At 36.0% G+C, this 25081-nt stretch overlaps 1 non-coding gene across 1 annotated transcript; it reads right to left on the bottom strand.

Moving 5' to 3' along the window:
- Positions 1 to 11306: 11306 nt before the first annotated feature.
- On the bottom strand, positions 11307 to 11409 carry LOC111757904 (U6 spliceosomal RNA). Its single transcript, XR_002792155.2, has one exon. It is a non-coding gene; the product is annotated as a U6 spliceosomal RNA (small nuclear RNA).
- Between the last annotated feature and the right edge of the window lie 13672 nt (positions 11410 to 25081).

Raw genomic sequence — 25081 nt, 5'->3', positions numbered from 1 at the left:
TCTGACAGCTTTTAATATTCTGTTTTTATATTGAATTTCTGGGATCTTGATTATTATATGTCTGGGTATAGCTCTGTTTTGGTTGTGGGTGGCTGGAGTTCTGTGTGCCTCATACATCTGAATTTCATTTCCTTTTCCTATGCTTGGGAAGTTTTCTTTAATATTTCTGTGAATAGCCTTGTATTTCCTTTGTTTTTACTCCTGATTCTTCATTCACATTCTTTATTCTTAAGTTATAGATCCTCTTGTCATCTTCTAGTCTTTGTACAGTTACTGCCTGTTTCTTTTTTAGTTTTAAGAGATCTTTCTTTTCATGATCACACATTGCAAACCTGTCTTCAAGTTTTGATAGTCTATCCTTATTATCTTTCAAATAATTTTGCCACCTTTACATGGAGTTTTTAATTTCCTGGTAATATCTGTTAAACTGCTTCATGTATTCTAGGTTTTATTTATGTTCTTCATCAAACATTTTTCTCTTTTTTTGTGTTCCTCCATTCTTTTATGTCTTCTTTTTTAAAAAAATTGTTTAAAGAAAGACTAAACAAAACAGAAAACAGGTAAAAATAATACATACATTCAAAGAAAAAATAAACAGCAATAAATCAGTAGTTGATGATTACAGATTGTCCTCTTACAAATAGTTATTTAAGGTACTAAAGGGCAGCATATGAAGTGGGTATTCAAACAGTGAGATTGCAACCAGTTCTGTTCAACTATCCAACAAAAACTTAGAAATATGGTTATTAATCCTATATACTTAAACATACATGCAGTTAGTTATCCATATCTTCAACTATGTTGAGACTGAACAACCCAAGCAAGCTAATATCACTCTGAACAAAGAGTAATACTATTTCTGGATTTCACATTATGACACTCCAGGATCAGCACCAGGTAATTTAGTGTCTCTTTTTCTTCAAAGTATCTGTTCATTTCATCATGTGTCAGATCAGTTTTCATAAACTGTTTATAGATTCTACACATGCATGAGTCTTAACATGTATTTCTATCCTTTCTATATTAGAGGGAGAAACAAAACAAAACAAGACAAAACAAAACATATTCCTATAAACACATGAAATGAAAAAGACATACAGGACCATTGTACAAGGAGTTCTACCATAGTTCCTATGTTGTCTTTTGTTATCTTCAATAGAATTGGCTATATCCTCAGACATAGTATAATTGAATATATCAGTAGATAACAGTATTAATAAAAACACTACTTCATATATAGTGTAAAACTTCAAAAACAAGAAGTTATCAAACCAGAATGTGTATCACAGAGTCTTGTCATCTTCAATATAGTTGCCTGTACTCTCAGACTTGATACTATCAATAATATCAGTTTTGAGTAAAATCTATCAATAACAAACAGCAATCAAACAAACCAGATTTAAATAAGATCAGTCATGATGAAACAGTATAAGTCATACAGGGCTCCAGATTAAAATAATAGGAAATTAAAGATAATCACTGTGCTATATCCTGATGTTTTTGGGATAGCTGTTTGTGCCCTCAAATCTAATGCAAGTAGACAAACTGGGACAGAATAAAATATATCAAAAAAGAGAATAAAATCTGTCTAAGCAGAGTGGTGCAAGTAATGTGGGTTTTAAATCCTGATACACTATTAACAATATCTTCTGCCATAATTTTTAAGACTCTCCCTCCCCTTTCATTTTGCCATTTTTGGGTCTGTGCATTTTTGGGTCTGACCAAGACCCTTGGTTTTAAATTGGGGTGGACAATCTGCTGTTTACTTAAGTGGTTCTGAACCTTCCCTCTCCTGGGCTTGATCTCTAATTGTATTCCTTTACCTATTACAGACTGTCTTTCCAACCTATCTACAAATACTAGTCTAGTTGCCCCTATTACTCTCTGGTTCTCTGTCACATAGAGCATTGTTTTCTCATATTTGATTTTCAGTCCATGTACTCTTCTTCATGTTAATTATGTTTCCTATAAATAGCATCTCAGTGGACCCTGCCTCCTGATCTACTCCATGTGTTTTTTTTAAAATTTAGTGTATGAAGGGCATCTACATTAGAGATTATAACCAACCTTCTCTGCCTCATTTCTGTTATGCTCTCTTTTTTGCCATCAGTTGTCTGCTTATCTACTTCATTCTGTTTTCTGCTCCATTCATAGAGGTCACTCTGCCACTGTTCCTGGAACCCTAGAACTTTTTTCTCTCTCTAGAATGCCCTGTAGTATTCTCTGTAGAGTTGTATTGGTGGTTGTGAATTTCCCAGGTTCTTCTTTGTCTTGGAAGCATCTTTTTTCTCCATTAATTTCTAGAGACAGTTTAACAGGGTGTATCAATCTGGTTATTTTCTTTCAGAGCTTGGAATATTTTGCTCCAGGCTCTTCTTGACTTGATGGTTTGTGTTGAGAAGTCTGCTGTTATTCTGATAGGCCTTCCTTCATAGGTGATCTATTTCTTGTCTCTAACAGCTTTTAATATTCTGTTCTTATACTGAACTTCTGGGATCTTGATTATTATATGCCTGGGTGTAGCTCTGTTTTGGTTGTAGGTGGCTGGAGTCCTTGTATGCCTCATAAATCAGAATATCATTTCCTTTTCCTATGTTTAAGAAGTTTTCCTTAATTATTTCTGTGAATAGCCTTTGTAGTTCCTTTGTTTGTACCCCTGCTTCTTTATTCACATACTTTATTCTCAAGTTATAGATCCTTTTGTAGCCTTTGTATTGTTACTGCTTGTTTCCTAGTTATTTTTAAAAAGTTTTTCCTTTCATAATTCCACATTGCTAAACTGTCCTCCAGTTTGGATAATCTATCCTTAGTTTCTTTCAAGCAGATTTGCCATCTTTCCATAGAGTTTTTAATTTCCTCCTAATCTCTTTGAATCTGCTTCATTTATTCTATATTTTCTTTATATTCTTCATCAAATGGTTCTCTCCTTTGTTTGAGTTCCTCCCTTCTTCTGTCTGTGTCTGCTTGAGGGGTGCTTAGCATCTCTTTTATTAATCTTCTTATATTTTGCTTTACTTGGCTAAATATTTCCCTTTTGAACTCATCTATGAGGTCCCAAAGATATCTCTTTATGTCCACTGGTGCTGTGTCTGATATTGCATGTTTGCTATTATCATTCTCTTTTGTATTTACCTGTCCTGAGTCAATGTTCTCAGGGTTGGGACCTGGTGACTTTTTGTTGTTGCTTCCTCTTGCCATCTTTTTTGTTTCTTCCAGGAGGACCCAGTTTCTTTCTGTGTTGGTTACAATTCTTCTGAAGCATGCTGGCTAGATGACCCTTCCCACTGCAGTGTGCTAGTGAGTTGCAGACAGGGACAGCATATGCTGGCCCCTATCATCTGGATCAGTCAAGCTGCTAAGCCCTGCACTGTATTATTGTGTGTTGCCTCCCCTCTGAGTCAGTCAAACTTCTGAGGCTTCACTGTGCTACTGTGGTTAGTGTGCACCCCCACTGTAGGGAATTGATTTCGGGTAACCTATTGGGTCTCAGCCAGGTCATGTGACCCAGGCCTAACTCATTCCAACAATGCCATTCGGGAAGGGAACAACTGACTGAAGTCACTGCTGCCCCTGTACTTGCCAGTCCTGCCCAGTCCCAGAATGTGGTCTGCCAGAGCCCCCCTTTCTGTGGAATGGCTCCACTCCAGTCACTCACCACAGGTCAATGCAGGCTCCCTGCCAGCTCTGCTCTCCATTTGGCTGGCTGACCTCCAACCCAGTGTGACTGTGCCTCCAGTGAGTCGAAGTGGTGGGACCTCGGACCCCTCGACAAGTTGCCCGCTGCAGTGGGAGCACTGAACCTTTAGCTGTTCCAATAGTAGCATGGGGACTGTATGTTTGATTGGTTCTTCTCATCTTAGTTTCTTCTTAGGATGAGAGAATCCATTTTCCTCTGTTTAGGGCTCCTCACACTCTAATTTGTTGAATTCTAAGTTGACAATCTCAGGGAGCCTCTGTAGCCAGCTGTTATCTATCCACCCTCTTTGCTCCACCTTCCATCTGTGTCTTCTTGAGAGGTACTTAGCATTTCTTTTATTAATCCTCTGACATCTTGCTTTACTTGAATTAATATTTCACTTTTGAGCTCATCAAGAGGTCCCCAAAATATCTCTTTATGTTCACTGATGCTGTGTCTGATATTGCATGTTTGTTGTCCTCAATCTCTTTTGTATTTACCTCTCCTGGATCAATGTTCTCAGGGCTGGGGACTGGGGACTTTTTCTTGTTTCTTTCTTTTGTCATGTTTTTGGTTTTTTTTCTATAAAGGTGTATAGAGGAGGTCCCAGCTCCTTTCCTTGTTGGTTATGGTTCTTCTGAAGCACACTGGCTAGAGATTTCTGCCCTCTCCAGTTTACTGTTGGCCACTGAAGTGCAAACAGGGGTGGCATAGGCCGACCCCTCCCCTCTGGGTCAGTCAACCTATGGGGTCCTTCACTGAGTTAGTGTGCACCACATGTATGGAATTTGTTTAGGGTGACTTATTGGGTCCTGGCCAGGGCGTCACCCAGACTAAACAGATCCCACCAATCTGGTCTGGGAAGGTAACAACTGACTGAAGTCACTTCTGTTTCTTGTTCCTACCAGTCCTGCCTGATTCCAACATGTCATCCAGTTGGTCACCTCTTTCCTGTGGGAGGGTCTTATTCTCTGCACTCACCATGGGTCAATGTAGGTCCCTTGTGGGCTCTGTTCTTCATTGAGCTTGCTGACTTCTGACTTCAGCATGACTGCGGTTCCAGCAAGTTGCAACAGCAGAAGTTTGGGTGGCTCAGTAGCAGAGGCGGGAGTTCGGGCAGCTTGGTGAGTTGTGGCCCTGCGAGTTCAGGCACTCCGCCAAGAGCCCAATGGTTGCTAGTCTTAGCTGCTCCAATGGAAGCCCTGGAACTGCATGTTTGACCAGCTCTTTCCCCTTTAGTTTCTTCTTGTGTCAGGAGAATCCATCTCCCTCTATCTGGACCTCCCCATGATGTTTTATTCCAGCATCTGAGTTGTCTGTCTCAGGGAGCCTCTGTATTCTGCTGCTTATCTATCTGCCATCTTTAGCTCCTCCAAAAGACTTTTTATAAAGCTGATAAACAAATTCAGTGAAGTATCCAGATATAGTCATTATAAAAAATTAATAGCTTATCTAGATGGTTATAATAACTAACTGAGAAAGATATTAAGAAAACAATTCCATTCACAAAACTTCAAAAAATTAAATATCTTAGGAGTTAACCTAATTAAAGAGGTGAAAATCTGTACAATCAACCTGAACAATCAGTTCCAAGATAACAACATACAATATATTAACTAGTGTTATTTCCCTATTTTTTCCTCTGAAGTTCTGTAGCATTTCTGTCCTTTTTTTTCTGTTTTGCTTTTTTTAAAAAAGAGGACAATATGGAACTAGAAGTATTCACTAGAAATGGAAAGACCTCTCATGTTCATAGATTGGCAGAATTAACATTATTAAAATTAGCATATTACCAAAAGTAATCTACAGATTCAGTGAATTTTCATCAAATTCTAATGGTTTCATTGATTGAGCTAGAAATAAAATCTGGAAATTCATATAGAAACATTAAAGACCCAGAATAGCAAAAGCTATTCTAAGTAAAATAGCAAGGCTGGAGGAATTACGACACCTAACTAAAATTGCACTACAAAGCCATAGTAACAAAAACAACATGCCACTGACACATAACAGGCATATAGACCAGTGAAGTGGAACAGAAAACAGAGAAACAATCCCACGTAACTGTAGCCATTTGATTCTTGACAAAGGAATAAAAAATGTACAGTGTGGAAAAGACAGCTTTTTAAACAAAATGTTAGGAAAATTGGATATACCCACATAGATTATTGAAACTAGTTCCCTCTTTCACCTTACACAAGATCAATTTAAAATGGGTCAAAGATCTAGCTAGGTAAAGATCTGCAATTTCTAAGTGCTAGAATAGAACATAAAGGAAATACTTGAAATTATAGGTACAGGCAAAGATTTCTTGGAAAGGAAACATTAGAAAAAATTCAACAAGTTGAATAGCATCAAATTAAAGCAAGGGAAATAACCAGCACAATAAGGAAACAATCTATAGAATGAGAAAAAATCTTTTTGAGAGGATAAATATCCAGAATTTACAAAGAACTAAAAAAAAAAAAAAAAACAAAAAACAAAACAAAACAAAACAAAAACCAAAATGACGCCAAGAAATTCAATAGCTCAATCAATAAACAAGCAAATGAATTAAACAGACACTTCTCAAAAGAAATACAAATGGCCAATACACATGTACAACAATGTTTAACATTGTTATCCCTAAGGGAGATACAAATCAAAACTACATTGAAATTCCATCCCACCTCAGTCAGACAGGCTATCATCAAGAATATGAAAAAAACAATAAATGCTGGTGAGAATGTGGGGGAAACATGAACCCTTCTATACTGCTGCTGGAGATGTAAATTCACAGAGCCATTAGGGGATGATATGAAGATTTTTCAGGAAATGAAAAATAAAACCACTGTATTACCCAGCAATACCACTCCTTGGCATACACTTGAAGCAATTAAAGTTAGCCTATGAAGTGTGATCGATAACTATAGCAAATATTTAAATTAAAAATGAAGTACAGCAAAAGGCACATTTCCATATATTTCCACATCCCCTTCACTTCAAACACATCTGCCATTTTTGTCCCTTTGGGAAGCAGTTCTCGAAGTCCTTTTCCGTGACTGTCTTCAGTTCTGCTGCTCCAGATGCCTCAGTGTTTCAAAGTGATACAAAATGTTTACCTCTTACTGTCATTTTGACTTTTTAGAAAATTCAGAAGTTGCACAGTGCCAGATACAGTAAGTAAAGGTGAATAAAGGTATTTAATACAAGGTATTTAAACCAGTTAACCGTAATTTTTTTTTTTGTATTAGGAATCAAACTCAGGACTTTGTGCTTGCTAGACAGGCATGTATGCTGCTGAGCTAAATCCCCAGCCTACACTGTACTGTTTTTAAGAGCCTGCCTTTCTGTTATTCGGCACTCAGCAGTAGTAGTCATGCATTTTTGATCATGTCTCTTGTTTTTATTTAAAGAGAAAAAAAAAAGAAAGGAAATAAAAAAAAGCAGTAAAAGGGTACAAATAATACAGAATTTCAAGGAAAAAAAATACAGTAAGATATCACCAGTTAACAGGTCACACATTGTCATCTTTGAAATAGTTGTCCAAATTACAAAATTAAAGCATGTAAAGTGAACATTCACACAATGAGACTGCAGACAGTGCTGACCAATGATCCAACAAAAGTTCAGTAATATGGATTTCCATCCTACACACTCAAACATACATGCAGTTATATCCCTTAGACCACCTTCTTTTCCTCTCTTTTTAATAACAATTTCACTTTTGGGGTTTTTTACTCCCACAATTCTTATTATTTTTTTGGAGAGAATAAAACCTAATGTGGCTAAACAAAACAGAGTCAGTTAGAACAAAAGGATGGGCATAATACATGATGTAAAAATAGAATATTAGGTGATCTAAAATGGTTACCATTGTGCCTCTTGCTATTTTTTTAAAAAGTTGCCTATATCATCACGTATAATAGAATTGATCAAAACAGTATAGAACAAGACCAATAAAACCTACCCTGGAGACCTTACAGGATTTCAAAAGAAGATAATAGTCAAGCCATGGGCATCTTAGTGAATCTTATTGCCTTCAAAGTGGTTGCCTATACCCTCAAACTTGATACTATCAAACAAAATAGAATATAATAAAATCTGACAGAACAAGATGGGGAGAGCAATACTAGGGATCATATCAGGTTAATAGGAAAACAAAAAAGTTACTATGATATATCCTGCTATTTTTAATTTAGTTTTCCCTTAATTAAAAAAAGTAAGAAAAAAATAGATTAATTTTAAAAAAAGGGTGGGATTGAGGTAAAAGAGGACATTATATTAGAACAACACAGGTCAGAACCGAACAATTTAAGCATCATTGTGTTTCACCTCCAGATAATCTAATGTAATAGTAGTCACCATAGCGCCTCCTTCCTTGAATTATTTGAGTATAACTTCATATACTATAGCATCAAGCATATCAAGTCAATCTGAAGCTATTCAAGAGAATGAAGAAATTACAAGGTATTTAAACCAGTTAACAGAAAGAGAACAATGGTTTCTATATTATCTCTTTGCCTCTAAAAAATTTTGTTTATACTATTGCATTATAGTAAAATATAGTAACCACATGTTAAAACCAGTGGAAACAGGTGTACAACAGCTTGATTGGACTTCAAAACAAGACGATATTAAATCAGCACTAGCTTTTATGTTGTGTTGCTTTCTTCAAAATAGCTATTCGTGCTATCATAGATACTAAAATTGAACAACCCAGATTAAAACCATTGCAATTAATGAGTGATAACATTATATGGATTCAAACCAGTATGACTGGGAACATGATTACCACATACTTTTATGTATTATTATCATTTCTTACACTAGGGAAACTATTCAGTATTTATACATGTGAGTTTGATTTATTTCACTTATGAGTATGGTTTCAAGCTCCGTCCATTTATTCATAAATATCTCAATGTGATCATTCTTGATAGCTGAGTAGTAATCCATTGTATAAAAATACCACATCTTTTTTAAAAATTTTATTTGAAAGGAAAAAGAGAAAAAAACAAAACAAAACAAAGCAGTGTAAGGGTACAAGTAATACAGAACTATAAAAAAAAACAGTAAGAAATCACCAGTTAATAGATTACACATTATCAACTTAGAGATAGTTGCTCAAGTCACAGTATCAAAGCATACAAAGTGAACATTCAAACGGAGAGACTGCAAACAGTTGTGTTCAGTGATCCAACCAAAAACATTAATATGGTCAGCTATTTAACACCCCTAAACACACTTGCAGTTGTATCCTTTAGAGCAATTTTATCCCTCTCTTTTTTACAACAAAATTTACACATTTTGGGTTTTATTATTCCTTAGTTCTTATTACTTTTTTTTTGGAAGAGAATAAAGTCAAATATGGCAAAACAAAGTTTTCAGTCAAAACCAAGGATAGACATAGTACATGATGTAAAAACAGAGTACAAGGTTATCAACAATGGTTACCATAATGCCTCTTGTTTCCTTCAAAAAATTGTCTATCTCATTAGGTGTTATAAAGTTGAACAAAACAGTAGAGAACAAGACCAATAAAACTTAAACATTTAAACATTACAGGACTTCCAAAGGAGATAATAGTCAAACCAGAATGGGCATCTTAGTGAATCTTATTGCCTTCAAAGTAGTTGCCTATACCCTCAAACTTGATACTATCATACAGAATGGAACAGAGTCTAATCAGTCAAAACAAGATAGTGGGAGTATTACAGGACTTCAAAACAAGTTAATAGGAAATAAAAACATTACTATAATATATCCTGCTAATTTTTTAAAAATTTCCCCTTAATTAAAAAAACCATTAAAATAACTAAATAATTTTTTTAATAAATAAGGGAGAGATTGAGATAAAAGAGGACATAACAACATAACAATACAGGTCAAGGCATGACTGTTTCAGTAACCTAGTGCTTCACCACCAAATAACCTGACTTAATAGTAGTTACCATAGTGTCTGTCTTTTTCCTTGAAATACTTGAATAAAACTTCATATACTATAGCTTCAAATATTTCCATATCAAGAAGCCCAGAATAAAGCCTTTCCAATTAATAAGTGAAAACTTTATAAGGCTTCAAGGCCACATAATGGGGAATCATGATTACCACATACTTTTATATATTTGAATCATTACTTACATTAGGGAAACTATTCGGTATTCACACATGCGAGATTGATTTATTTCACTTATGAGTATGGTCTCAAGCTGCACCCATTTATTGATAAATACTTCAACGTGATCCTTCTTTATAGCTGAGTAATACTCCATTGTATAGAAATACCACAACATTTTTATCCATTCCTCGGTTGATGGACACTTGGGTTGTTTCCAAGATCTGGCGATTACAAATTGTGCTGCTATAAACATAGGTGCACATATATCACTGTGGTATGATGCTTTCAGTTCTTCTGGGAATATGCCTAGAAGTGGAATAGCTGGAACAAATGGGACTTCCAATCCCAGCTTTTTGAGAAATCTCCAGACTGACCTCCACAAAGGTTGTACCAGTCTACACTCCTACCAACAGTGTAGGAGAGTTCCTTTTTCCCCACAGCCTCTCCAGCATTTGTTGTTGTTGGTTTTCTTGATCCTGGCCATTCTTTCAGGAGTGAGATGGTATCTCAGTGTGGTTTTAATTTGCATTTCTCTAATGACCAATGATGATGAACATTTTTTCATGTATTTATTTGCCATTTGTATTTCTTCATCTGAGAAGTGCGTATTCATCTCAGATGCCCATTTTTGGATTGGATCTTTGAATTTTGGGGGTCTGAATTTTTTTAATTCTTTATATGTTTTAGACAAGAGTCCCTTGTCTGAGAGAGAGTTCAGTAAAATCTTTTCCCAGTTTGTGGGTTTTCTTTTCACTATGCTGGAGATTTATTTTGACATGCAGAAACTTTTTATTAAGAAGTGGTCCCAGTTATTGATTCTGGGAAGTATTTCCCATTTGGTTTGAGTCCTGTTCATGAATTCTCTACCTACCCCTATGTCTTCAAGGTTTCTACCCAATTTGTCTTCCAATAGATTTAGTGTTTCTGTTTTAATATTCAGATCTTGGACCCATTTAGATTTTAATTTAGTACATGATGATAGGCATGGGTCTAGCTTTAGTTTTTGGCAAATGGAGAGCCAGTTTTTCCAACACCATTTATTAAAGAGACTGTCCTTCTTCCAGTGAACCTGCTTGGCTCCTTTATCAAAGATAAGGTGGTTGAGTGTGTTTGTAATTGTGATTGTATCTTCTAATCTATTCCATTGATCTTCGGCTCTGCTTTGATTCCAGTACCATGTTGATTTTACTACGATTGCTTTGTAGTATAACTAAGTCAGGGATTGTGATGCCTCGTGCCTTGCCTTTGCTGCTTAGAATTGCCTTTGCTATTCTAGGTCTCTTCTGGTTCCAGATGAATTTTAGGAGTGATTTCTCTAGATTTATAAGGTATGTTGATGGTATTTTTATTGGGATTGATTAAATCTGTATAACAGTTTTGGGAGAATGGCCATTTTCACAATGTTTTTTCTTCCTATCCATGAGCAATGGATGTCTTTCCGTTTTCTGAGATCATCTTCAATTTCTTTTTTCAGTTAAATACCACATCTTTTTTATCCATTCCTCAGTTGATGGACACTTAGGTTGTTTCAAAAATATGGAATGCTTCACAGATTTGCATGTCATCCTTGTGTAGGGACCATGCTAATCTTCTCTGTATCATTCCAATTTTAGTATATGTGCTGCCTAAGCAAGCATGATCATGTCTCTTAAAGACATTCACAAAAGAAGACTTTCAGAACTGCTTCAGAAAGTGGAAACAACAATGGGATAAGTGTGCTCACACTATGGTATTTTTTTCAGTTCTATTGTATAGTATCATAAATGTGATTAATAACAAAGTAATGTTACATACATTTTAAATTGCTGAAAGTTCCCAGCACTACAAATGCTAAGCATCTGAAGCATAGGCTGTGTTGAATAACTCAATGTAATTATTCCACATTATATTCACAGATCATAGCATCACTTTGTACCCCATACATTTGTACAATTACAAATTGCCAATTTATTTTTATTTTTTATGTATAGATATTACTTAAAAGTGTGGGATATAGATTGCTGGAGGAAATAAAAGTACCCAATAAGTCATATTCACTATTTGAACATACATGACTGGTAAATTAGATCATATCTCAATAAAAAGTTCCACTTGAAGGAAAAGTTAAATGGGACCAATTAACCATAATTTTCAGTAGAAAATTGGCTATCAAGTTTGAGACTTAAAAACATGTTCCAAATAGTAGATAAAAGGCAAGAAATTTAAAGTGATCTTTTCTACAAAGTTCTAATTTTAATTATTCCTTTTTAGCATGGGTGCTTTTTGCTTTTTTCTCTTGAGAAATTACTCTGGCTAGGAATTCTATTATTATTTTAAGTAAAAGTCCTGAGAGTGGCTATCCTTGTCTTATCCTTGAACTGGAGGAAAGTTTTCTCACTATTGGATTTGCTCTATGTGAGTGCTTTCCATATGTGGCCTTTATTATGTATGTTGAGGTAAATTCTTTCTATACATAATCTGTTGAGAGTTATCCTCAAAGGTTGTTGAATTTTTTAAAAGTCAAATTGTTGTTCCAGGAGAACATGTTGGATAGATAACAGCAGCTATGGAGGCTTCTGAGATACCCTGCTTAGAATCCAGGAATGGTGTGGTGCGAGGAGTCCTATGCAAGGGGAGATATACCCTGCTGACCCAGGAATGAACTAATCTGTGAGAAACCAACTGGAAATGCAATCTCAGCGCCAAAATCTCAGCACCAAAGCTGGAACCTATGCCACTGGAAGCCACGATTTGAATTTCCTGTTGCTGCTGCTGTGTCCAAATTGGCACGGCAGGGAGAGATGTGCGAAAGCTCTGAGAGTGGGAATCAGTGAATGGAGTTGAGAGCAGGACCTGCAGGGAGCTCTGCATTGACCTGCGGTGAGTGAGCAGAATGGGGACCCTTCCATAGAGTAGAGGGCTCCAGCAAAGGACATTCTGGGACTGGGCAGACTAGCTGGAATAGGATGCTGCAGTGACTTTAGTCACCTATTCCCCTCTCAAGCAGGATTGGTGCAGAGTGTTTGGCTTGGGTGCTGTTGCTGACTAAGACCTAGTAGGCTAGCTCAAACCAGGTCCCAGCTCCTGCTGGTGCACCCTAGCAGTGAAGCCTTCAGTAGTTTGACCTAGAGGGGTGGGCCCAGCAGAGGCTGCCCGGGTTTGTGTCTCCCTAGTGCACTGCAGTGGGTGGGAATACCTAGCCAGCAGATTAAAACAAATTGTAACCAACAAAGAAAAAAACTGGGCCTCCTATATACACTTGTATGGAAGGAACAAAAAGTATGGGAAGAGGGAACAATAAGAAAGGGTCCTCAGCCCCCAATCCTGAGAACACTGACCCAGGAAAGGTAAATGCAAAGGAGAATGAGAACAGAAAACATGCAATATCAGACACGACACCAACAGACATAAAGCGATATCTCCAGAGACTCATAGATGACTTCAAAAGTGAAGTATTTAATGAAATAAAGCAAGATATAAGTAGAATAGTTAAAGAAATGCTAAACACCACCCAAGAGAAAAACAGATGGTGGAATGGAAGAACAAAAAAGGGGAGAATTGTTTGATGGAGCAAATAGAGAAAACATAGAATACGTGAAGCAGGTTCAAAGAGATTACCAGGAAACTAAAAACTCTATCAAAAGCTGGCATAACAGCTTGAAAGAAACTAAGGACAGATTATCTGAACTGGAGGACAGATTTGTAATGTGGGAGTATGAAATGAAAAACTTAACAAGAAAACAAACAGCAATAATACAAAGGCTAGAAGATGATAAGAGGATCTATAACTTAAGAATTAAGAACATAAAAGAAGAAGTAGGGACTCAAACAAATGGACTACAAAAGCTATTCATAGAAATAACCCAAGAGAATTTCCCTAATTTAGCAAAAGGTAAAGATACTCAGATATATGAGGCATGCAGGACCCCAGCCACCTACAACTCAAACAGAGCTACACCCAGGCATATAATAATCAAAATTCCAGAAATCCAATATAAGAACAGAATATTAAAAGCCATCAAAGACAAGAAACAGATCACTTACAGGGAACACCCATCAGAATTACAGCAGACTTCTCAGCACAAACCATCAAATCACGAAGAGTGTGGGCGGAAATAATTCAAGCTTTGAAAGATAATAACCTCTAGCCAAGATTGATATATCCTGCACAACTGTCCCTAGAAATTGATGGAAAAACAAGGTGCTTCCATGATAAAGAGGAACTAGGGGAATTTGTAACCACCAATTCAACTCTACAGAGAATACTGCAGGATACTCTAAAAAAGGAAAATACCAAGATTCCAGAAACAGTGGCAGAGCGGCCACAATGAATGGAGCAGAAAGCGAAATGAAGAAGACAAACTGACAACTAACGACAGTAAAAGAGCTCAACAGAACTGAGGCAGAGAAGATCGGATGGTAGGAACAGCTATTTTGGAGAAAACAAGGCATCATAATAGCTAGTGCTGATTTAGTATCATCTTGTTTTGAAGTCCCAGCAAGCTTTTATTCTTCTGTCTCCATTGGTCTTAACAGGTTGTATCTTATTGGATTTTATTATATGTGATAAAATAAACAAAAACTTTTATAGATGAGGAGATTATACAGAAACCATTGTTTATTTTCTGATAGTTGATTCCAAATACCCTATAATACTGTCATTCTCTTGAGTGGTTTTACATTGTCTTGATATGTTTGGTGCTACAGTATATGAAGTTATACTCAAAGATTTCAAGGAAAGAGACACTATGGTAACTACTTTTATGTCAGGATATCTTGTGGTAAAATACTATTATGCTTAAATACTTATGTTTTGACCTGAGCTGTTCTGTTGTTATGCCCTTTTTTATCTCAATCCCTTTTTAAAAAATTATTTACTTTTTTCTTTTTATCTTTTTAGTTAAGGGAAAAATAAAAAATAGCAGGATATATTATAGTAACCCACTTTGATTTCCTATTAACTTGATTTGAAACCCTGTATTGCCCTCACCATCTAGTTTTGACTGATTTTCCCCTATTCCACTTTGCTTGATAGTACCAAGTTCGAAAGTATAGGCAACAACTGTGAAGACAATATGATGAATTATGACGCCCATTCTAGTTTACCATTAATTTCTTTTAAAGTCCTGTAATGTCTCCAATGTTTTGGTTTTATTCTTTACTGTTTTGTTCAACTTTATTATAACTGATGATATAGGCAATTCTTTTTAAAATAGCAAGAGGCAGTATGATAACCATTGTTGATCACCTTATGTATTATGTCCATCCTTTTGATTTGACTGACTCTGTTCTGTTATGTCACATTTGGTTTTACTCTCTTCAAAAAAAAGTAATAAGAACTGTGGGAGTAATAAAACCCAAAATGTGTAATTGTCATTGTACAAAAGAAAGGAAAAGAAAGTGCTCTAAAGGATATAACTGCATATATACTTAAGTGTGTAAGATAGATAACCATATTGCTGAGTTTTGTTGGATCATTGAACAAAACTGTTTGCACTCTCACTGTTTGAAAGTCCACTTTGTATGCTTTAATTTTGTAACTTTAACAACTATTTCTAAGATAACAATATGTAATCTATTAACTGGTGATTTCCTACTGTTTATTTTTTCTGAAATTCTGTATAACTTTTCTCCTTAAGTAAAATTTAAAAAAATAAAAAAGTCAAATTGTTCAACTTTTTAAACAAATGCTTTTTTATTCATCTATTAAGATGAACACTAGTCTTCTATCCCCCATTCTCTTACTGTGTTGCATCACATGAATTAGTGTATGTTGAACTGCATGCACCTGAGAAATAAATCTCACTTGGTTATCATGTATGTTCCTCTTAGTGTGCTGCTGAATTCAGGTCACTGCATTTTCTTTCTTCTGGTCCTGTACCTCTCCCTCTCTCCTTCTCTCCCTCTCTCCCTCTCCCTCACTTCATGTCTCTCCCTCTCCTGTTCTTTTTCTCTCTCTCTCTCTCTTCACTCCCCCTCTGTTTCTTGTGGAATTTGCACCTATTTTCATTAGGGCCGTTGACCCATAACCTTTTTAAAAACAAAATGGTTGTATTTTTATCTGGCTTTGGTTTCAGACTAATGCCAGCCTTATTAAGTGTGAAAGCATTCCCTTTTTTATTTTTTAGAGGAGATTAAGAAGGATTGATGTTAACTATCTTCAATGTTTGATAAAATTTACCCTTGAAATCATTTGGTCCTGGGCTTTTCTTTTTCTTTTTCTTTTTTTTTATTTAAAGAGGAAAAAGAAAGGACATAAAAAACAAAGCAGTAAAAGGGTACAGAATATCAAGAAAAATATATACAGTAAGAAATCACTAGTTACTAGGTTACATATTGTCTTCTTTATAAAATTAAAGCATATAAAGTGGACATTCATACAGTGATATTGGAGACAGTCCCATTCAATGATCCAGCAAAAGCTCAGTAATATGGTTTTCCATCCTACACACTCAAACATACCTGTGGTTATATCCCTTAGTCCACCTTCCTTTCCTCTCTTTTTTGCAATAACAATTACACTTTTTGGGTTTTATTACTCCCACAGTTCCTATTACTTTTTTTGAAGAGAATAAAACCAAACATGACTAAGAAAAACAGAGACAGAACAGAAGGATGGGCATAGTACATGATGCAAAAATAGAATACTAGGTGATCAAAAGTGGTTACCATTGTGCCTCTTGCTATTTTTAAAAAAGTTGCCTGTATCATCAGGTATAATAGAATTGATCAAAACAGTACAGAACAAGACCAATAAAACCTACACTGGAGACCTTATAGGACTTCAAAAAAAGATAATAGTCAAGCCATAATGGGCATCATAGTATATCTTATTGCCTTCAAAGTGGTTGCCTATACTCTCAAACTTGATACTATCAAGCAAAATAGAATATAGTATAATTAATCAGACAGAACAAGATGGGGAGAGCAATACTGGGGTTCAAATCAGGTGAATAGGAAAACAAAAAAGTGACTACAATATATCCCCCTATTTTTTAATTTAGTTTTCCCTTAATTAAAAAAATGAGAAAAAATAGATTAATTTAAAAAAGGGGAGAGATTGAGATAAAAGGACATTGTAACAGAACAACGCACATCAGAACCAAACAATTTAAGCATCATTGTGTTTCACCACCAGATAATCTAACATAATAGTAGTCACCACAGTGACTCTTTCCTTGAATTATTTGAGTATAAGTTTGTATGCTATAGCATCAAGCATATCAAACAGTGTGAAACCATTCAAGAAAATGAAAGAATTACAGGGTATTTAGAACCAGCTAATAGAAAATGAACAACGGTTTCTATATTATCTCTTTGCCTACAAAAAATTTTGTTTATACTATCACATATAGTAAAATATAGTAAGATACAACATGTTAAAACCAGTGGAAACAGATGTACAACAGCATAATGGGACTTCAAAACAAGATGATATTAAATCAGCACTAGCTTTTATGTTGTGTTGTTTTTTTGAAAATAGCTATTCGTACTATCACAGATACTTAAATCAAACAACCTAGAATAAAACCATTCCAACTAATAGCAGAAAATATTATAAGGCTTCAAAGCAATATAATGGGGAATCATGATTACCACATACTTTTATGTATTCTTACCATTATTTACACTAGGGAAACTATTCGGTATTTAAACTTGTGAGTTTGATTTCTTTCACTTATGAGTATGGTCTCAAGCTGTGCCCACTTATTTATAAATATCTCAATGTGATCATTCTTGATAGCTGAGTAGTACTCCATTGTATAAAAATACCACATCTTTTTTATCCATTCCTCAGTTGATGGGCACTTAGGTTGTTTCCAAGATTTGGCTATTACAAATTGTGCTGCTATAAACATGGGTTCACATATATCATTGTGGTATGATGCTTTCAGTTCTTCTGGGAATATGCCTAGAAGTGATATAGCTGGGTCAAATGGGGCTTCCAGTCCCAGCTTTCTGAGAAATCTCCAGACTGACCTCCACAATGGCACTAGTCTACACTCCCACCAACAGTGCAGGAGAGTTCCTTTTCCCCCACAGTCTCTCCAGCATTTGTTGCTGGTGGTTTTCTTGATCTTAGCCATTCTTTCAGGAGTGAGATGAAATCTCAGTGTGGTTTTAATTTGCATTTCTCTAATGAGTAATGATGATGAACATTTTTTCATGTATCTATTTGCCATTTGTATTTATTCATCTGAAAATTGTTTATTCATCTCAGATGCTTTTGTATTGGGTCTTTGAATTTTGGGAGTATGATTTTTTAAAAATTCTTTATATGTTTTAGACAGAAGTCCTTCATCTGAGGGGCAGTTCACTAAGATTTTTTCCCAGTTTGTGGGTTTTCTTTTTACTATGCTGGAGATTTCTTTTGATGTGCAGAAACTTTTTAATAAGAGTTGATCCCAAATATTGACTCTGGGAAGTATTTCCCATGGGGTTTGAGTCCTATTCATGAATTCTCTACCTACTCCTATGTCTTCAAGGTTTTTACCCAATTTGTCTTCCAATAGATTTAGTGTTTCTGTTTTAATATTTAGATCTTTGATCCATTTAGATTTTATTTTAGTATATGGTGATAGATATGGATCTAGATTTAGTTCTCGGCATACGGAGAGCCAGTTTTTCCAACCCCATTTATTAAAGAGACTGTCATTCTTCCAGTGAACATGTTTGGCCCCTTTATCGAACATAAGGTGGTTGAGTGTGTTTGTAGTTGTGATTGTATCTTCTAATCTATTCCACTGATTTTCAGCTCTGTTTTGATTCCAGTACCATGTTAACTTTACTACGATTGCTTTGTAGAATAACTTCAAGCCAGGGATTGTAATACCTCCTGCCTTGCCTTTGCTGCTTAGAACTGTCCTTGCTATTCTAGGTCTCTTCTCACTCCAGATGAATTTTAGGAGTGATTTCTTGAGTTCTATGAGGTATGTTGATGTATTTTTTATCGGGATTGCATTGAATCTGTATAAATGTTTTGGGAGATTGGCCATTTTCACAATGTTTGTTCTTCCTATCCATGAGCAAGGGATGTCTTTTCACTTTCTGAGATCCTCTTAAATTTCATTTTTCGGTATAATTTTCCCTGTATAGGTCTTTCACTTCTTTTGTGAGAGTAATTCCTAAATATTTCATTCTTTTGGTTGCTAGTGTGAAGATTGTGGCTTCTCTTATTTCTCTTTGTGACTTTGTTGTTAGTGTATAGGAATGCTATTGATTTTTGAGTATTGATTTTATATCCAGCTACATTATTGAATTTATTTATTATATCTAGGAGTCTTTCAATGGAGTTTTGGGGATCTTCTATATAGAGTATCATGTAATCTGAAAATAATGATAGCTTAACTTCTTCTTTTCCTGTCTTTACCCCTTTTATTTCTCTCTCTTGTCTAATTGCTCTGGCTAGTACTCCCAGAACTATATTAAATAGGAGCGGTGATAAGGGACATCCTTGTCTTGTGCCTGATTTTAAAGTAAAGGTCTTCAATTTTTGGCCATTTAGTATGATATTGGCTGTTGGTTTGTCATAGACAGCCTTTATTATATTGAGGTATATTATATTATTATATATAATATATTATATATATTATATTATATTATTATATTGAGATAAAGACCATCTATTCCAAATTTCTGCAAGGTTCTTCTCGTAAATGATTATTGGACCTTTTCAAAAGCTTTTTCTGCATCTATAGAAATGATCATGTGATTCATACTTTTGGCTCTATTGAGATGGTGTATTACATTTATTGATCTATGTATATTGAACCATCCTTGCATGCCTGGGATGAATTCCACTTGGTCATGGTGTATTATCTTCTTGATGATTTGCTGCATCCTATTTGCCAATATTTTATTGAGGATTTTTGCATCTGTGTTCATTAGGGAGATTGGTCTGTAGTTCTCTTTTTCAGTTGGGTCCTTCTCAGGTTTTGATACTAGAGTAGTATTTGCTTCTAGGAATGATTTAGGAAGGATTACTTCCTTTTCAATTTCATTGAAGAGCTTCAGGTGTGTTGGCATTAGGTCTTCTTTGTATTTGTTGTAGAATTCTGCAGTGAATCCGTCTGGGCCCGGGGTCTTCTTTATAGGTATAGATTTAATTATGTTTTCGATTGCATTAATAGAAATTGGGTTATTCAGCAGTTTTACATCTTCATGATCTAGTTTTGGTACTTCATAGGCTTCTGGGAATCTATTTCCTCTGTGTTATCAAACCTTTGAGAGTAGAGGTTTTCAAAATAGGTGTTGATGATCTTTTGTATTTCTATAGGGTCTGTAGTGATTTCTCCTCTTTCATTCCTTATTGCATGAATTTGAGCTTTTTCTTCCCTTTTTAAAATAAGGTTGGCTAGGGGCTTGTCAATTTTATTTATTCTTTCAAAGAACCAATTCTTTGATTCGTTGATTTTTTGGATTGTTTTTTCAGTCTCTATTGCATTGATTTCTGCTCTGATTTTTATAACTTCTTCTCTTCTTTTGTTTTTGGCCTTGACTTTCTCTTCTTTTTATATATGTTTGAGGTGTAACATCAGGTTATTTATATGTATTTGTTCTGTTTTCGTGATGTGTGAACTCAGTGCACTAAATTTTCCTCTAAGGACAGTTTTCATTGCATTCCATAGATTCCAGTAAGTTGTGTTTTCATTTGTTTGTAGGTATTATTTAATTTCTTCTTTAATTTTGCTGTGACCCATTGATTACTCAAGAGTGTGTTATTCAGTTTCCATGTGTTTATGGGACTTTTGCCATATCTTTTATCATTAATTTCTAATTTCATAGCGCTATGGTCCAAAAGCATGCAAGGGGTAATTTCAACCCTTTTGCATTTATTTAAATATGTTTTGTGAATTAATATGTGGTCTACTTTAGAGAATGACCCATGTACTGCTGAGAAGAATGTGTATTGTGTCGTTGTTGGGTGGAATACTCTGTATATGTCTATTAAGTCCATTTGTTCACAGGTGCGATTCAGTTCTTTTATTTCTTTGCTGATTTTCTGTCTGGTTGATCTTTCCATTGGTGTCAATGGTGTGTTAAGAACTCCTGTTAGAATTGTGTTACTGCTAATTTGATTTTTCATTTCTGTTAGTACTTGTTTTATATAACTGGGTGCTCTGGTATTTGGTGCATATATATTTAAGATAGTTACCCCTTCCTCTTGAAGTTTTCCCCTAACCAGAATGTAGTGACCTTCTTTATCCCTTCTAATCATTATTGGCTTGAAGTTCACATTGTCTGCAAACAGAATAGCCACCCCTGCTTTTTTTTTTTTGGTTCCTGTTGGATGAAGTATTGTTTTCCATCCTTTGACTCTCAGACTGTGAGTATCCTTTTGGGTTAGATGGGTTTGTTGTAGACAGCACATGGTTGGATTTTGTTTTTTGATCCATTCTGCCAGTCTATTTCTTTTAATTGGTGCATTGAGACCATTTACATTAATGGTTATAACTGTTATATATATTGGTTTATTGTTGACATGTTAACTTTCTGTTGTTGCATCTTTATCTTTCTGTTCTGTTTAATTGTCTGCTTTGTTTAGTGGTTTTTCCCTAAATGTATCTAGGCTGTCTTTCTGTATTCTTTGCAGGATTGGCTTGGTGATCATGCAGTTTTTCAGCTGTTCTTTGTCATGGAAGAATCTTATTTCTCCATTGATTTTGAAGGACAGTTTTGCAGGTTACATCAGTCTAAGTTGGAAATCATTTTCTTTTAGGATCTGAAATACTTCACTCCATGCTCTTCTTGACTTCATTGTTTGTGCTGAGAAGTCTGCTGTGATTCTGATAGGTTTTCCTTTATAGGTCATCTGTCTTTTCTCTCTGACAGCTTTTAATATTCTATTCTTTTGTTTGTTTTCTGGGATGGCCATTATTATGTATCTGGGAGTATCTTTGTATCTTTTTTGGTTATGGCTATTTGGAATTCTATATGCTTCCTTGATCTTGATATCAGTTTCCAATCTCATGTTTGGGAAATTTTCAGCTATTACTTCTCTAAATATACTCTTGACATCCTTTATGTTGTTCCCTTCTTTTTCATTTATCCCTATCAACCTTATGTTGTTCTTCTTTGCATCATCTTGCAGGTGTTGAATTGGTATTTCCTGATTCCTTGTTATTTTTAAAAGACCTTTCCTTTCCTGTTCACTGGCTGCAATCTTGTCTTCAATGTCCGAAATTCTATCTTCACATTCATTGAGGCAGTTTTTACAACTTTCAATGGAGTTTTTTGATTTCCTGTATATCTCTTTGCATCTGCTTTATGTATTCTGTTTGTTTCTTATATTGTTCATCCAGGGATTCTTTTTGTTTAGTTCCTCCAATTTTTTAACTGTGTCTTCCTTAGATATGTTCAGCATCTCCTTCATTTCTTTTATCATTTCTTCTTTTACCTGAGAGATTATTTCTAGTTTGAATTCCTTTAAGGCTTCCCAGAGTTGCTTCTTTACTTCAGTTACTATTATTTCAGGTATTTCAGGTATGTGGCATATATTTTCTTCTATGCACATGGCTCTTAGGCTTTCTTGGGATGGGCTGGATGTTGGAGATTGCATTTTGGTCTTTCGTTTTGTCATTTTCCTATATTTTCTAGCTTCTAGTGTTGTTCCAAGTGAGGGGGAGAGGTCCGCCAGACTGGGACGGGTTCTGTGGCTTGGCGGGACTCACTGTTCCCAGCTGGAAGCTGCAGCCTGGCCCCCAGGCAAGGGAGAGAGTTCGGACAGACTCAGGTGGGGTTCCGTGCCTCCACTGGACTTACTGGTCTGGACAAGAAGCCAGGTCCTGGGCTTTTCTTTGTTAGGTAAATTTTGATTAATAATTCTACCTCTTGAGTGGTTATTCGTCTGTCATGCTATTTTCCCTTGAGTAACTGTTAGACTGCATGTTTGTAAGAATATCTCCATTTCTCCTATGTTGTCCAACTTATTGGGTAGTAATTCATAGTAGTCTCTCATGATCAGTAGTAATTATCTTTCACTTCTGGCTTTAATTACTTATTTAAAGTTTTGCTCTTTTTTCCTTTTAGACTAGTTAACAATGTATTGATACTGATCATTGTTTAAAAAAAATCTAATTTTCCTTCAGTGATTTTTTTGGTATTGTTTGTCTATTCTCTATGTTTATTGTAATCTGTAATCATTTCCTTTCTTCTGCTAATTTTCAGTTTAGCAATTCTTTCTAATGTCTTGGAAAGTAAATGGGATTGTTTATTTTAGATCTTCTGTTTTAATGCAGGTTATAAATTACCAGCTTATAACAAAAGAAAAGAAAAGAAAAGAAAAGAAAGCCACTCTGCTGCTTGGGGTAATCCAGTCTGCCGTTCTCTGCTAAGCATTATGATTTGCTCTTATGAAATCAGGGAGAAGTAATGATTAGCATACAGAGTTTAACGAACAGAGGAATTGCTGAAGTTTGTCAGGCTTCCTCCTGTAATGATTCATAGTAATGGTGGCAGCAAGTCATGTCCCTGAGATATGCGTTCTGGTACGGATGAAAGAGTCCAGATGCAAAGTCAGAGAGCCCTAGATTCAGCCCTCGTTCAGCTCCTTTTCAGCCACCTGACCTTGAGTAAAAAGCAAGCTCTCAGATCTTCAGTATTTTCACGTGTAAGATGGGGAGAGAAGAGATATTGCAACTTGAGGATGTTTGGAGAAATATTTTGAGATATTCTGTTCCTGACATATAGGTGCTCAGACACTAGAGCTGTGGCCTTTCGTATTGCGACAGTTATAAAACTGAGTCCTGTTTTACCTACAGTTGTCTGCTTTAACGTTCCTTGACTTTAAGACCTCCGGGATTGAGTCCAGGAATTTTCCAGGGTCAAGAGTCCCTGGCTTCATGTCTCAGATTCCAGTCGGTGTTTGTGTTTGGTGACATCTAGTGGTTGGATGAGGTAGTTGTTAAAGTTGAACGCTAAGTCTCAGCTGTGACGTCCCCTTATCTTTCTATCCACTCTGAAGCCAGGGTTTGTTCTTGTCTTTTACATCCCAGATGCTGACAACTGACATCCAGCATAGTGTAAATAATTATTTTAGCATCACCTTTTAATATTAACACAGGCATAACGAGCCTCCTTGACCCTTAAAAGAAGAATAATACTTTTGGATCTTTGGAAGTGGCCTACAGCCCTGAAATTATACCCGGGATGATTGAGTGCACTTGGCCAGTCGTCATGCATCACAATGGGCACAAATCTGTGACTAGTGCAATTTAAGGTAGCAAAATAAGTATTCACATAATTGAAGGAAAAGTCCAGTGGCTCTTTATTAGGGCGTTTTAAGCTCAGGAGAACGGAAGGTTATAGTGTGGACAATAACCATTTCATTTCCTTGTATTTAAAAAGACTAAATTCTCATTTACTAAATGCAATGACTTCCATATTTTTGGACTGCACCTCAATTGTAAAAAACCCTCAAGTATTAGTTATAATTGCAAGTATTAGTTATAATTGCATGTGTGTCCCACTTTACTCATGTCACTTTGTTTGTAACACATACTCAAAGAGAAATTTTGAATAATGAAAAATTTTAAAAGCAGACAAAAATACCACCCCCCCCCCGTATATCAGGAGTTCACCGCTGTCCTCCTGGGTTGCTGTCCCCCTTTGAAGAGCACTGGCTTGTGCTGCTAACTGTAGTCTTTTGGCCTCACCCTGTGGCTCTGGAATGCACTCTCTGTCCCAAACAATCTGGTTTACCCCCATCATCTGTACATATTTCATGTTGTCCCTTCTTTCGCCTTGGTTCATGATTTTCACCCTCTTTCCTCTCTCCTTCTAAACAGCTCCAGATCTTTCAGTTTCTGGGAATACTGAGGCTCACGAGAGAAGATTCCTGTGTAGTCTGGAGGATGGAGGAAGGACGAAGACCCAGATCCTCTGGATGATTCTTTATTCATTTAATGCCTATTTATTGAAGATGTACAGAGTGCTAGGTACTGAACATGGATCCATTCTACTCTGGCAAATGCTTAGAGCCTGGGTGTACCACCCTTGATGTGTGGAGGGTGGAGTGGCATTTGAATAAATAGATTATTTCTTGTTATGGTTTGGCTGGATAAGCTTATGCTCTGGAATCAGGCATGTCTTGATTTCAATTTTGCCAGAATACCTAATGTCTGCATGCAAGACCTTGTCTGTCTGAGCCTCATGAGAGTGCTGGGCAGTGCAGAGGGAATGATGTAGGTAGGATCACTGAGTCATCCTGCATTGCTCAGGGCATTCTTGATTTCAGCCCCCAAAGTCCTGCATCCTGGGAGCCTAGTGAGTTTCAGGCAGGTTGGAATGACTGGCCACCCCAAATGTCAGGAAGCTGCCTCGAGAGT

The sequence above is a fragment of the Cavia porcellus genome, unplaced genomic scaffold (assembly GCF_034190915.1).
Source record: "Cavia porcellus strain 051 isolate PalLab524CR breed Dunkin Hartley unplaced genomic scaffold, mCavPor4.1 scaffold_13, whole genome shotgun sequence".
NCBI classification, from domain to species: domain Eukaryota; kingdom Metazoa; phylum Chordata; class Mammalia; order Rodentia; family Caviidae; genus Cavia; species Cavia porcellus.
This window is presented reverse-complemented; position numbering and strand designations above follow the sequence as displayed.